This window comes from Cervus elaphus, chromosome 33 (genome assembly GCF_910594005.1).
Source record: "Cervus elaphus chromosome 33, mCerEla1.1, whole genome shotgun sequence".
Classification (NCBI taxonomy): domain Eukaryota; kingdom Metazoa; phylum Chordata; class Mammalia; order Artiodactyla; family Cervidae; genus Cervus; species Cervus elaphus.
The window spans coordinates 54,992,222-55,006,037 of record NC_057847.1 but is presented as its reverse complement, the minus strand read 5'-3'; the positions used below and the strand labels follow the sequence as shown (position 1 = coordinate 55,006,037).

Sequence of the window (13,816 nt, the reverse complement as noted above, 5' to 3'; positions counted from 1 at the left end):
GCTGAGTAGTGTCCAGCTGTTTGCGACCCCGTGAACTGCAGCATGCCAGGCTCCCCTGTCCTTCACTATCTCCTGGAGCTTGCTCAAATTTATGTCCATTGAGTCGGGGAAGAATGCAGGAGACAGGTGACCTTATCTAACCATCTCATCCTCTCCTGCCTTCTTCTTTTGCCTTCTATCTTTCCCAGCATTCGGATCTTTTCCAAGGAGTTGGCTCTTTGTATTAAGTGGCCAAAATGTTGGAACATCAGCTGCAGCATTAGTCCAGCGAATATTCAGGGTTGATTTCCTTTAGGATTGACTGGTTTGATCTTCTTGCAGTCCAAGGGACCCTCAAGAGGCTTCTCCAGCATCACAATTCCAAATCATCAGTTGCTCAGTCTTCTTTTTGGTCCAACTCTCACATCCATCCATACATGACTACTGGAAAAACCAGAACTTTGATTACATGGACCTTTGTCAGCAAAGTGATGCCTCTGCTTTTTAATATGCTGTCTAGGTTTGTCATAGATTTCCTTCCAAGAAGCAAGTATCTTTTAATTTCATGGCTGCAGTCACCATCTGCAGTGATTTTGGAGCTCAAGAAAATAAAATCTTTCACTGCTTTCACTTTTTCCCATTATATTTGCCATGAAGTTATGGCGATGATCTTAGGTTTCTTTTTTTGTTTGTTTTACATTGAATTTTAAGCCAGCTTTTCACTCTCATCTTTCCCCCTCATCAAGAGACTCCCTCGTTCCTTTTCACTTTTTCCATTAGAGTGGTATCAGCTGCATATCTCTTCTAAAATCCTCCCATCTGTGTCGGTTGCTTTCTATGCTTCACCTTTATTACTCTATGATTTCCTTTCATAGATCTTCTGAGCTGTATTCACTGTCTTCTGAATCCCATGCCTTTTCTTTCTTGCTCTAATTTCTTCTCTTATTATGTAACAGCCTTCAGTAACTCATTTAGAAAACATGAGACCTTGACTGTCTAAAAATATCTTCAGTATGCCCATATACTTAATCAATAGTTTTGTTGTGAATAAAATCCCATTGCCTCTAGAATATAGAGTTGCAGCTTCCATTTTTACTCTTGTTACTTTTCTTTTTTCTTTCAGAATCATTGATTTCTTTTGTCTGTTTGGGGGTGGTTTTTTGGGGGGGATCTTTGAGAGTCTATAGTCAAGATAATGTATACAGTTGGCAAAATTTTTTAAATTTATTCTGCTTGGCACTCAACTTGAAGAATTGTGAATCTTTGGCTCTGGAATTTTTTCTCTTTCTTATTATGTTAATAATTTTCTCCCATCAATTTTCTGTTGCCCCCTTTGTGATCTTTAGGATGTGAGTATTAGATCATCAGAATTGGTTTTTCTCATGTTCTGAGAGAATTCTCAGTTTCATCATTATTTTTGCTTCAACAATTATATTTTCAGTTTTCTAGACATCCTTCTTATTCTCCATTCTTTTTTACATACCTCACTCTCTCGCATTATATGAAGACAAGTTTTGTTTGACCACACTGCTCCCATTCCTAATAGTGAGGCTGATATTTAGCACTCAATAAACATTAATTAATTAAATAAAAGAGAAAATAGAAAATAGGTTATATTTTTTTTCTAACTTATCAACTTGTAAAAATTAAAATTTGTTGTTGTTTTGGACTTTTAATTTTAAGATTTTCTCTTCTTTGAATCATCAATGTCATCTATGTTCCTTTTACTCATATATTTGTCTGATTCTCTTTCCATCACATTAGTGACTTGACTCACATGTCTGGTTGGCCATTGTTCTCCATTCTTATTACAAAATGAGGCTCCACAAAAATGAGCTGTAATTCTGCATACATGGGTAAAGCTAGCTTGTCAGTGGTATGTTTTTGCTCTAGGGTGATCTATTGGAACTATCAAACCTGCTTGAAATATCAAATATTTCCATAGGATAGAGTATTCCTTATATACTTTTGCTAAACTGAATAAACCTGTATATAATTTTTTATGGTGAGAGAAAATTTTCAACTCTATTTTATAATTAAGAAAATTGAGTTTATTTGAAAGCATAACAGCTTTAGAATGAAGCTAAGTTAAAGGTAGATTCTGTCATTTATCAGTTGTAAATTTAATATTTCATTATCAACTTTTTGGCTTATAAATTTTACATCATAAAATTCAAATGAAATTATATTTGAATTTACTTATTTTAAATTTAAATGAAAGAATCTCACACAGTGCCCAACTTATCTTAAACATTCAGCAGCTCCCTTGTTTCCTTCCTTCCTTCCTTCTTTCTTTCCTTCCTTATTTTCATCTTTCTTTCCTTTTTTTCCCCTCTTCTTTATTTTCTTACTTATGTTTAGAGAGGAAATCATGACCAAGATGACCCTAGGAAAACACTCTCTCAAGTATTCTTTTAAGGTTTGAGAAATCAATCCAGATAAGTATTGAGGAAAGGCAGCAGTAATTCATTTACTTCAAGGCAAGTATAAAAATCATTTGCAATTGGCTCATATTTACCATTTTGGGTAATTTTTATTATGGTACTCCTTATACAAAGATGGGCATGAGCTCATTTTCTTTCCTATCTACACCCACTTACATGGTGTCATCCAATTGCTAAAATATTTAATAATTACCCAAACAGACAATTGTTTAAGTTTCTGGCGTATGAGAAAATAATATCTTTGACATCACAGTACTTTTGTAAAATATATGTTATACTGAGAAGTAAAGAAAGCTTTGCCATCCAAGTTGCTGATACAAGTTATTAACACTAAAGTTTCAGCAGTCATGTTTATGAATAGCAAAATCATTGAGTTAAGAGGACAGTATTTTTAAAGTAATTTGTTAGAGCTAATGTATGACAAAGTAACCTACCTGTCACGTTGTTAATTTAAGCAAAATATATATGAGCAACACTGCAATATACCTTTGAGTAGAGATATGCTCCAACTTGCCACTTTATCAGTGTTAGTCTGAGAATAATTATATTTGAATTTATATACTGGGGCATGGGTCTATCATTGCTTGGGCCTGAAATACTCTCACAACTTCCACAATATGCATTAATGTGCTTAAAAATATCTTGTAAATCTTCTTTTCTTTAAACTTCTTTATGGTTCATAATTGAACTGTGATCCTTACGTTTGAGCTGTGTCATGATTTAATATTAGCCAAAATTAATAGCCAACCTTAAGCTGCTTTATCTTGGCCTATAAGCTTCCTGGTTCCTCTGCATTTATAGTTCCCAGGCAGTTTCTGTTATTTAAAGGCTCTTGGGAGCAAATGTGTTCATAATAGAGTACCACATAGCTAGCTTTTGTTCAATAATAAAATACAGGTCACCATGAAAGATGGCAAATGTTGAGGAGAAAGTGCACCTGGCTAACAGGTTAAGCCCATGTCTTTTAAAAGCCTGTTATCCAGAGAGGAAATGATCCTGATATTATGATATATTAAAAGCAAAATAACTTCAGAGCAACAAGAGAGAAATGAGGTCCAGAAATGGGAGCGAATTAGGTAAGGGGGAAAAGAATGAGCCAGAGTAATGAATTGGTTTCCCTGTGGAAACCAAGAACTTATTTTCTTATGGAGGGAGAACTTTTCACACAGGATTCATTAGAATATATTATTTGAGATGGTGACTTACATATACTTGATTTTTAGTATCTACAAAATGATATTATCTATAATTTCCTGCTATAAACTACTATATTTTGTATGATTGTAGGTAATAATATTTTCCTACTATTCTTTTTTCTTCCTTTAAATTATATTACTAACATTTGAGTCGCATTCTCAAGATCTCAGTCTTTTTTTAGGTAAAAGAAAGTTCTGGATAATATCAGCCTTTAGCTCTAAAGCTGACTGTATTCCTAGTAACAGACATGCTAAATACAGAGAATATAAAATGAATAAGACCCAATTGATTTGAAAATAGCATATTGGCATTTTGTTGTTAGCCAATGGCCTCTAAAGCCCATATTAATTCTTGTCCTGGCAAAAGATGTTGGTTTTAGCCATTCCATGGACTGTTTATCATTAAAAGATTGCCCAGTGTTTTGGCATAGCTTACAGAGTTAGTCTAATCTTGGTGCCAGTTCGAAATATTGTTTTTAAGCTTTCCAGTTTGAGGACTGACAAGTTTTCGTAAAGTAAGAAGAAATCAGGCTGAGCACCAGTAAGGAAACAGTACCAGGTAGAGACAAGTTTTGTTTTGTAATAAACTGTGTTTTAAGCATACTCTGTGCTCTAACTCAGATTGTTTATGTTTGTGCATATGTGTTTGGACATGTATGCATGTGTGTGCAGATCATGTACAGGATAAGAAGCCTCTCCTCCCATCCCTGACATTGCACCAGCCCAAGTTTATTTGCTCTCTGAAGCATATCCTCAACTAGTTGCAGATGACCAAAAGTCAGGCCAATGTGATTATTTCCTTCCTGGGTCAAAAGGCCGCTGTGCTGCCCTCTGGAGAGGTGGTCTATGACCGCTCAATCCTCTAATCACATCCTAAATCTTTCCTCCATGAAACCACCTGAAGAGAAGAAAAAGATGCAGGGCTCTCGTCAGCGTTCACAGGAGTCTCTCTTTTAAAGGTTAGCATTTATTATTGATACCCTGCGGTTCTCCAGCAGGTGTTCTCATACCACACAGTTCCCTCCTGACTCCTAAACCCAGCTCACAGGCAGTGGAAGATTCTTCAGCTGAATTCTTGTTAGCTTTTCAGGACCTCGGTAGACTATACAGACTGCGTCCAAAACCAGTGCTGGTACTTTAACTCCTCCTTTGTAGTTTTTGTAATTCTATTGCTGAAAATGCATTGATTTCATTTTGTAGTGGGATGGATAATTGAGGGAGAGGAAACCAGAGTTTCTTCCTGACCAGGAGATGGACAATTTGAACAAATGTGTGAATAAATGCTTCATATGTAGTGAGATGAATTCAGTTTTTCATAGTGCTTGGGAAAGTAGGTATTCATGGTATGACTGGGATTCGAGAGTCCATTTTATGTATGTACGTTGACTGTGTCTCTAGAGGTGGTGTTTCAGAGCTCTCCCAACCAGTTTCTCCTCATGAGGGTCCATATTCAGCAGATGTGTGGATGGCTACAAGCATGGGAAATGTTACCATCAATAATTCATTTTGGCATATCTTAACATGAAAATGGGCTTCCCTGGTAGCTCAGTGGTACAGAATCTGCCTGCCATCGCAGGAGACATGGGTTCAATCCCTGAGTTGGGAAGATCCCTTGGAGTATGAAATGATAGTCCACTCCAGTATTCTTTCATGGGAAATCCCATGGACAAAGGAGTCTGGTGGGCCACAGTCCATGGGGTCACAAAGAGTAGGACACAACTTAGTGAGTAAACAACAACAAAAATTAATATAGTGCTCTTTTTATTCCCTTCAGCATCACTGACAGTGTGGCCTACAAATCTTTCCTCTTAAATTCATGTCTATTATAAATCAGAAATGTTCCACAAATTCCCAACATAAAGGAAAAAAAGGAATGTATCATTTTACTGGGGGGGAGGGAGGGGACAAATATAAAAATCTCTCTCTTGTCCAATATAAAAATATCTCTTTTGACTCGTTACCCTATCTGATTAGTGACATTGAAATTTGACCAGCCTCTGTAAAATTTAATCATCAGAAAAATAACTCTGTGTCACAAAAATACTATTCCAGCATATTCGATTTTTCTCTGGGAAAGAAGCAAGAGGCCATATCAGAATTTGAATAATCATAATTGGTGGTCTGTCAGTATTAGTCACACTGTAATATGAGGAGGTATTATCTCCCAACTTTCCTTTGAAATTGACTATGTTGCTCTAAGTGTGTTTTATCAAAGCATTTTCTGGGGCAACAGATCTGAAAACATAAACTTTATGTAGCATTGTTCCTCCTAAGATATTTCTCTTTAATATGTCCTTTCTTTTTGAAGATAAAATAAAAGTACATAAAAGAGTTCTGGGAATAGGCAGCTATATGTCATAAATACCCTTCACTCCCCCTTGCCCAGGGCCCCCAGAGCCCCCAAAATTTGGAAATAATTTGATTGAAGTGATGACTGCCTTGATCTTGTTTGAATACTCCTCCTTCTTCATTGTCTTTTCTCTATGGGAGGCAACAGTCCTGTCATGGAGTCATTCCTGGGAGAGAAAGAGGTATTTCAAGCAACCATATTTTCCAAACACAAAATTGAGACACATGGCCTGACAGTGACATAATATTTGAAATCGAGACCGTGCTCAAAGATCCAGAACATATGGTTGAAAGAGTTTTCTTATAAAAAGCAACTATTAAGACACTTTCTGTATTCTTATTCACAAAGGGCACATTCCTCCATCCCTTTTATTCTCATGTTAAAATTATTCCCCATCCATGGGAAGACTAGACCACTTTTCCCTCAAATGTGTTGCCTTGGCAGTGCAGGAAGCACCCTGTTGACTAAAAAGTTAAATGCACAGACATCAAGGAAGCAATGCAAACCAGACTGCCAAACATATTATGAATATATTGCTCTTCTTAAAAATGCTAGTTGGTTTTTCGTGCTGGAGTATTGACTAACTGTCTGTGTTTGATGTATGGTTTACCAGCCTGATGTCGACTTATGGTTAGAGCTTAACTTGTTAGTTCTGCTTTTGCAGCCAATTCAGAATAACTACAGATGCCTTGAGATATTAAAATTGACTGCTCAAATGGACTCAGTGTGGGAGTTTCATTGGTTTTAAATTGATAACAGCTGAAAGAGTGAATGATTAAAGTGTACATGGGCATAGGACACAGCTCTTTCACAGGAACTCTTGTGAACAAACTCCCTGAGTGTGGGAATATTTTCTGTCTTTTTATATCCTAGTTGTGCCTAAGCAATCTTGAGTTAAATTTTTAAATTGCACAGAAAAATTCAGAAGCCTACAGGAGAAATAATTCCTGAGAAACTGAGATAAATTTTGATGAAGTAGGTTTCTATTCTATAGGGAACGTTTAAAGTTAAGTGGCATTCCATAAGGTGGTAATTATGTCTATTTCCCAGGCATTTGAGTTAAATAAGCTGTATAGGAAGCATAAACTGTCATAATAGAAGGGCTTGGAAGTGTTGTGTACATCTCTTTTTTCAACTCATGAAAACTGAAGCGCAGAAGTGCCTTATCGCAGATAAGTCAAACAAAGCCTTCTCTTTGCTTTCTTATTCTCTTGGGAAGTTATTATTGGTTTCATTATTTAAAAAGATGATCAGAACACTTTCTTCTCACACAATAAAGAAAACATAAAAGAGAAATACGAAAACTTTTCTCTCACTCATCAAATCAACAACATTTATGTAATAAAAAAAAGATTTTATGAAAATGTACTTTCACAATTTAACAGTAGCTTAGGGGAAAAGCCCAGTAAAGAAAAGAATACAGAGTCATTTAAAGAAGTTTATAAGAAACAGTGATGATGGTGATGGACAGGGATGATGATGGTGATATCCTAGTGATGGACAGGGAGGCCTGGTGTGCTGTAGTACATGGGGTCGCAAAGAGTCGGACACGACTGAGCGACTGAACTGAACTGATAAGAAATGAATATTTGTTTATACATGTCTTCTTCAACTTACATTTTTTCAAGAGTTCAGTTATTATTACTATTGAGTATTGTGACCTAACTCCATTTCATATTTTCAATTGTCTCTAGCATTTTTTTTTTACCTTTGATAATATGTTTAAAAAATACTTGGAATACTTTGTATAGCTAACTGATGCTGAGCATCAACCTATGATAATAAAGTTGTGTGTGTGTTAGTTTCTCAGTCATGTCCAATTCTTTGTAGCCCCATGGACTGTATCCCTCCAGGCTCCTCTCTCCATGGGGATTCTCTAGGCAAGAACACTGGAGTGGGTTGCCATTCCCTTCTCCAGGGGATTTTCCCGACCCAGGGATCGAACCCAGGTCTCCTGCATTGTAGGTAAATTCTTTACCATCTGAGCCACCAGGGAGGACAGTAATGAAGTTGGGATTTATTAAAGAAATATAAACCCAAATATTATGTACCCATCTCATCTATACATTTTTGAAAGAAAAATGAAAACATTGTGCCCAGCTAGCATATCCCAAACATGTAGCAAATATCAAGTATTAATTAAAATTAGTGTAATAAGATATTTAGATATATTTGACAGTAATATTAGTTCAGTTCAGTCGCTCAGTCATGTCCGACTCTTTGCGACCCCATGAACCGCAGCACACCGGGTCTCCCTATCCTAATTTATTTATCTCCTACTAATATATGTATCTACTACTAATAATATTAGTAGATACATATATATGTTCAGACATGTAAGATAATCATTATAAAGAATGCTATAATTTTAAAGCAAAATAAGTCATATATATTTGGCCAATATTTATAAGAAAATTTGCTATATATTTATTGCTGAAATTTTGCCCCAAATTATAACCTATGTACCTAAAGTAAATCCTAAAATTGCCTAACTTAATGCCTTCCTGAGATGCATTCAGCCATTGAATTGTGCTTGGTGTTGTGATGGATAGCTTGGGCAGATAGCTATCTAAGAGGCTATTACAAGGATTGACATCTTCATCAGATTTAATTCACTTAGAAATGTTAGAGCAAAGGAGAGAAATTTTCATTCTCTTTCAACAGTTGTTGAGTTCCAATTTTTTAATGATTTTCTTATCTACCCATATTAGACAGGAGGGAGATTTTAGAGGGGATGTAATCCAAGTTAAACACATGTGAGGGTAATTAACTTGAATATATCACTCCTAACTTATCCCTTTGAACTTGGAACTCAAACTCATAGGAGGGAAAAAATGATGGAGGCGGAAGAGGATTGGCCTCGGTTAACCTCACAATGAAGAAATCTATCATGCACTAGAGGCTGAGAAATAAGAAAACAGATGGTCTGAAAATAATGTCTTGAGGATATCTTAGCATCTTGATATTCCAAATAATCTAAATTTCAGAAAAGCTATTATTCCCCCAGACTCCTTCATCATTTGCACCACCTCATGCATTCCTTCTCTGAACAGTATAATATTATGTTTATGTCTTTTGTGACTGTACATTTCAAATGTACTGGGGCCTTGAGCATGGTACAATTTTTTTTATCTTAAAAATGTAATTAGTGTAGGATAAATTCAATATTATGTAAAAAATTTGACAGGACCTCACTTAATGTTTTTTAGAAACAATTAACATGTCAGAAGAGGAAGTGAGAGCACTTTTTGGTCATAAATCTGTTTACATAATTACCAGTTGAAGAAGTCAAACATTTTAGGAGGAAAAAAAAAATGCAAGGTTAGACCCTGTTTTCATCAAAAGCAGTATTCCCAATGATGTCAGATATCTCAAATTCTCTAACATAAGGTTTTTTATTCATGTATACACTTGTACGCATGCCCCTTTAATCAGAAAGATCACATATTAAAAGTATGATTGAATAATCTTTGAAGAAAAGTAATATTGGTTAGAAATACACTGTCCATTACACACAAGGAAAGACAATTACTTACATCTGTGTGGGAAGTTATGTTCAATTCAAGATGCCACAGCAATATGGAGAAAGTATTTCTAGGGGGGCTATGTAGTATAGGTATTAATATATAAGTTTTCCAAATATGGCCATATGGGGCCACGTACCAGGACACTTTATCAGTAAGATGCCTATCCCATACTGCATCGTGGAGGACAGATTGGAAAGCAGAAAACCTGGCCAGGGAACTGTGGCCTCAGAAGGGATTGATGGGCAGGAGGTAGATGGTGGGGGAAACAACATCACAACCCTGCACTATGACCAGGTAGAGAATAAATAGCATGTTGGAGACAGTTGGGGAGGTGGGACGTCTTATCTGAGGAATTCTGGAGAAGGTAGTAAGTACTTTTGGGTAAAGTTCTAGTGGAAAACATTTCCCTGTGATAATCCAATGCCATCTGTCCCTACAATCAGTTATTATAGTATGAACACTACCAAATGCCTCAAGAAAGCTTCTGCCTCCCAGATGCAGTTCTCTAACTCAAGAGTCTGAGAAGCTGCCATGTATATGTGTTGAGCTTCAGTTTCATCTGCTGAGCTGGATGGTAGACATTCAACTGAGACCCACTGCATGGAGTCTGTGCTAATCCATTTGCTGCACTATCTGGTGGTTAGGGGTGGTGGAAGCATCCTTTGCTGGAGAAGGTCCCAGCCTGTTGCCTCCATTATCACCAGCCTAGACTCCTAGACTACAAGAATATCTAACAAGTAATGCAGCAATGCTGTGCATCCTTGGGGAAAAGAGGTGCTTGAACACAAAACCGTACTTAGTTTTGTATATGGTATTTAAGTATATAAAGAACACTTGAAATAATGAAACATGTGAAAGACTATTTTCCCCATTAGGTCCGGGGGCATGTGGTGTGAAGTGATGAGATGATAGTGACCAGCTCTCTTTGTGCTTTTTGAAAGAGCTACAAGTAATCTATTTTACTCAGGGAAACAATGTATTGCAGTCATTAAACCACAAAGATGGCGATTTTGAAGTAGATTTGAAGTCTGTCTTGGCTCTGCTACTTATTTTTGTGAATTAGGGCAAAGTAATGAAATCTGCTGTCTTGACACTTTCCAGATATTACCTCTTAGGATTGTTGATACTATATAAAGAACAATCAGCATAGCAAGTAATAACTATTCATTCTTATACTCCTAATTCTTCTCTTACTATCTCAGAGCATATTGTACATGCTTCTTCTCCTGGATGCAGAGTAGATATTCTGAAAATTTCAAAGCAGATAAAATATGATGAGATTTTTGTGAGACTGCATTAATAAAACCAACATGTGGAGCATCCTATCCACCTTGTTCTGTGGTATCCAATAACAAGGCTAAAGAACTCTGCTTGCATTTCTTTGTGCTTTGATGGTTATTCACATTGCCTACTCATACATACTTGTAAATCACTGTTTTCTAAGAGGATACAAAGTTTCATAAAGCAGAATCCCCCAAGAAATGAGTGAGGGAGGAAAATGTACAACAAATATGGCATAACATATCAACGTCAATTGCTTCAAGGGGCATTCAGGTTATAGATTTGGGAAAATTACAAGTGGGAAAAGAGTGGGAAAGATTACTATTTCTTTTACTCCATGGCCCTTAAACTGAACCTTAAAGTATTTGGATATGAGAAGAAATGAGTAAGACATGCAAGGTACACAGTTGTAGGAAAGCATGGGTAATGGTAATTTGGATGAAATATAAAGGATTTAATAAGTCATGGTGGCAGGTGGTTTGCATAGGGCCAGGCTAAGGACCTTGTACTTTATTTTATGAAAGTTATTATTCACTCAGTACCATTACATATTTTTTATTTATTTGATGAACATATATTGAGGACCTACCATGTGGTAAGTGATAGACTGGATGTTGGGCCCACCAAGATGTGTAAGGTGAGATTCCTTTCTTGAAAATTAAACACTGCCTAGAAAGAAGTATTCTATATTAAAATAAAATTATGTCCATATCTCGCCAACCTGGCTCCATTTGAAAAGTCCAGTGGGGGGGCAGGGATATATATATATATATATATATATATATATATTTATTTATTTATTTATCTCTTACTATCCACAAAGGATTGGTTCAAAATTTGAGGATGCTACAATCCTGTGTATAAAATGCCATGGACAGTCATTCCTCTGTATTTGCTGGTTCTGCACCCCTGCATATGTGAAGGACTGATTGTATTAGAAAGATGCATTATGAAATTAATTTTACTTAATTCCTATTTAACCTCAATGGGCCATGTTCCAGCAACCTGTTACTGTGAATGAAGTAACAATGACATGAAGGTAGCAAGTCTTCATAGGTAGCAAATATCGCAAGTCTTGGCTCCCACCTGTATCATGGTAACAGTTCAGCCTTTCTGTTTCCAATGTCTCCCTAGCTATTTCTGGGACACCTGGAGTGTATTACATCTGAGGAGAACTGCTCTCTTCATGTTCTTCTTCTTTGATTCCTCTTCTTTGATATCCCATCGCCTACAGACTAGCCAAGAAAGGCAATTTGCCATGACCACAGACAGCCAGCGTCTTCTGATCAATGACTGCTTCAGTGCCTACTTACTGTCCAGAAGTTTCCAAACCTACAAAACCTTCCAGGGGCTGCAATCCCTCTGGTTCCACTGCATTTCTGGCTTCACTCTGCCAATCAGGAAGATTGCCCTGCTCCCAGACAACTACATGGTTCATTTGATATTTTTAGGGCCTGAAGCAACAGTGCTTAGGCTTTGAATCTCACAAAGTGAAAAACTAGCTTCTTTCCATTCTCTCTGAGGCCCTCTCCTCAACAGAACTCAGATCAGCTAGAATACATGAAGCATTCTTCCATCTCTGAGAATTCCCACTGATTCCACAAGCTCAAAATCCTTCTCAAGCAAGCCACTTCTCAACCACATTGTTGGTGTTTTCACCAACAAATATTAACATTTGCAATTAGACATCTGGGTAGTGACCATCACTCTGCCAATTCATTTGGTCGACCCAACCATTTCATCTTTAAGTATGCCTGTCCTGCCATGGGAGGCCCTGTTAGCTGGAAAAGTAATGTGGAGTGTATGAAATAAACTCAGAAAATGTACTGTATGCAAAGTGCATCTCCCAATGAAAGTGAAAAGTGTTAGTCACACAGTTGTGTTTGACTCTTTGTGACCCCATGGACTGTAGCCCGCCAGGCTCCTCTGTCAATGGAATTCTCTGGGCATGAATACTGGAGTGGGTAGCCATTCCCTTCTCCAGGGGATCTTTCCAACCCAGGGATCGAACCTGGGTCTCCTACATTGCAAGCAGATTCTTTACCCTCTGAGTTAACAAGGAAGCCCATCTTCCAATGAGATACCTATTTATTCAATTCTGTGGACAGCCCTGGGACAGGATAAGCTGTTTTAGAAATGTTAGTGCAAAGTCACTTTCTATAGTAAGGGCTGAGAAATACATACACACCATGTTTGACTGGAAGCCCCAAAAGAGGCAACATGTTTTCGGAAATGTGTGTATCATGGCCTACTAATTTGGGCTCTTAACCCCTTCTCTCCAATTACATTCCTGGAAATGTTTTTCAATTTCTTTGCATAAAATAATTAGTGGACGACAGAGAGCAGGCAAACCTGCATAGTGTATACACCACACCTCCACGGAGCTAGCCAACACTTCCACAGAACCACACCATTCCCCAGCTCTTAATATGGTTTATTATAAAATCCTTTACCTGCCTCAAAGCACTTTTCATCAAAGCTGCTTTTAAGCTGAAGCTGAGGACCAAAGAATGCCTTTAACAGAATCCTGAAATAGCTTTTAACCCAAGGCTGAGAAGAGAAAGTGCTTTTAACCTAAAGTGCTTTCCTCTTAGGTACTTCAGCATGTACCTAGCACTCAGCATTAGTAGCTGTGAGAACACCCTTAAGACCCAAATGAAAGAGACTCCATTATAGATATTCAAACCCATTATATTAATATATTACAAGTAATATTTGAAATCATTAAGCAGTTTTACTCCAACTAAATTTAAATCTTTTCTTATTGAACTATGCATTCATGCAAATAAATTGAAGTCTTACCACCTGGGATTCTAACAAATCTATGCTGATATTAGGAAGAGTACAGTGTTATTTCCTAGATTTTACTTAATCCAGAGTGAGTCACAATTTCCACACCTTCTCCACCCTAAAAGAAACTTTCAACTTTTGTCAGTCACTGAATGACATTACCGGCTTTAGTCCCTATTAGTATGGGCTAAAAGGTAATTTTATTAAATCACTTAGATTTAATTCAATCACATATCTGAATAAATTTCG

The 13,816-nt window shown here is 36.9% G+C and overlaps 1 protein-coding gene and 1 long non-coding RNA gene across 3 annotated transcripts in view; one reads left to right on the top strand and one right to left on the bottom strand.

Annotated features, from left to right (window-relative positions):
* ARHGAP15 (Rho GTPase activating protein 15) overlaps positions 1–13,816 on the top strand; it is a 677,227-nt gene that overhangs the window by 409,193 nt on the left and 254,218 nt on the right. The window lies entirely within an intron of this gene.
* Positions 5,952–13,816, bottom strand: part of LOC122688420 — an 85,774-nt gene continuing 77,909 nt past the window's right edge. Inside the window, exon 3 of the long non-coding RNA XR_006339441.1 lies at positions 5,952–6,135. This is a non-coding gene — a long non-coding RNA (uncharacterized LOC122688420). The remainder of the gene's footprint in view (positions 6,136–13,816) is intronic.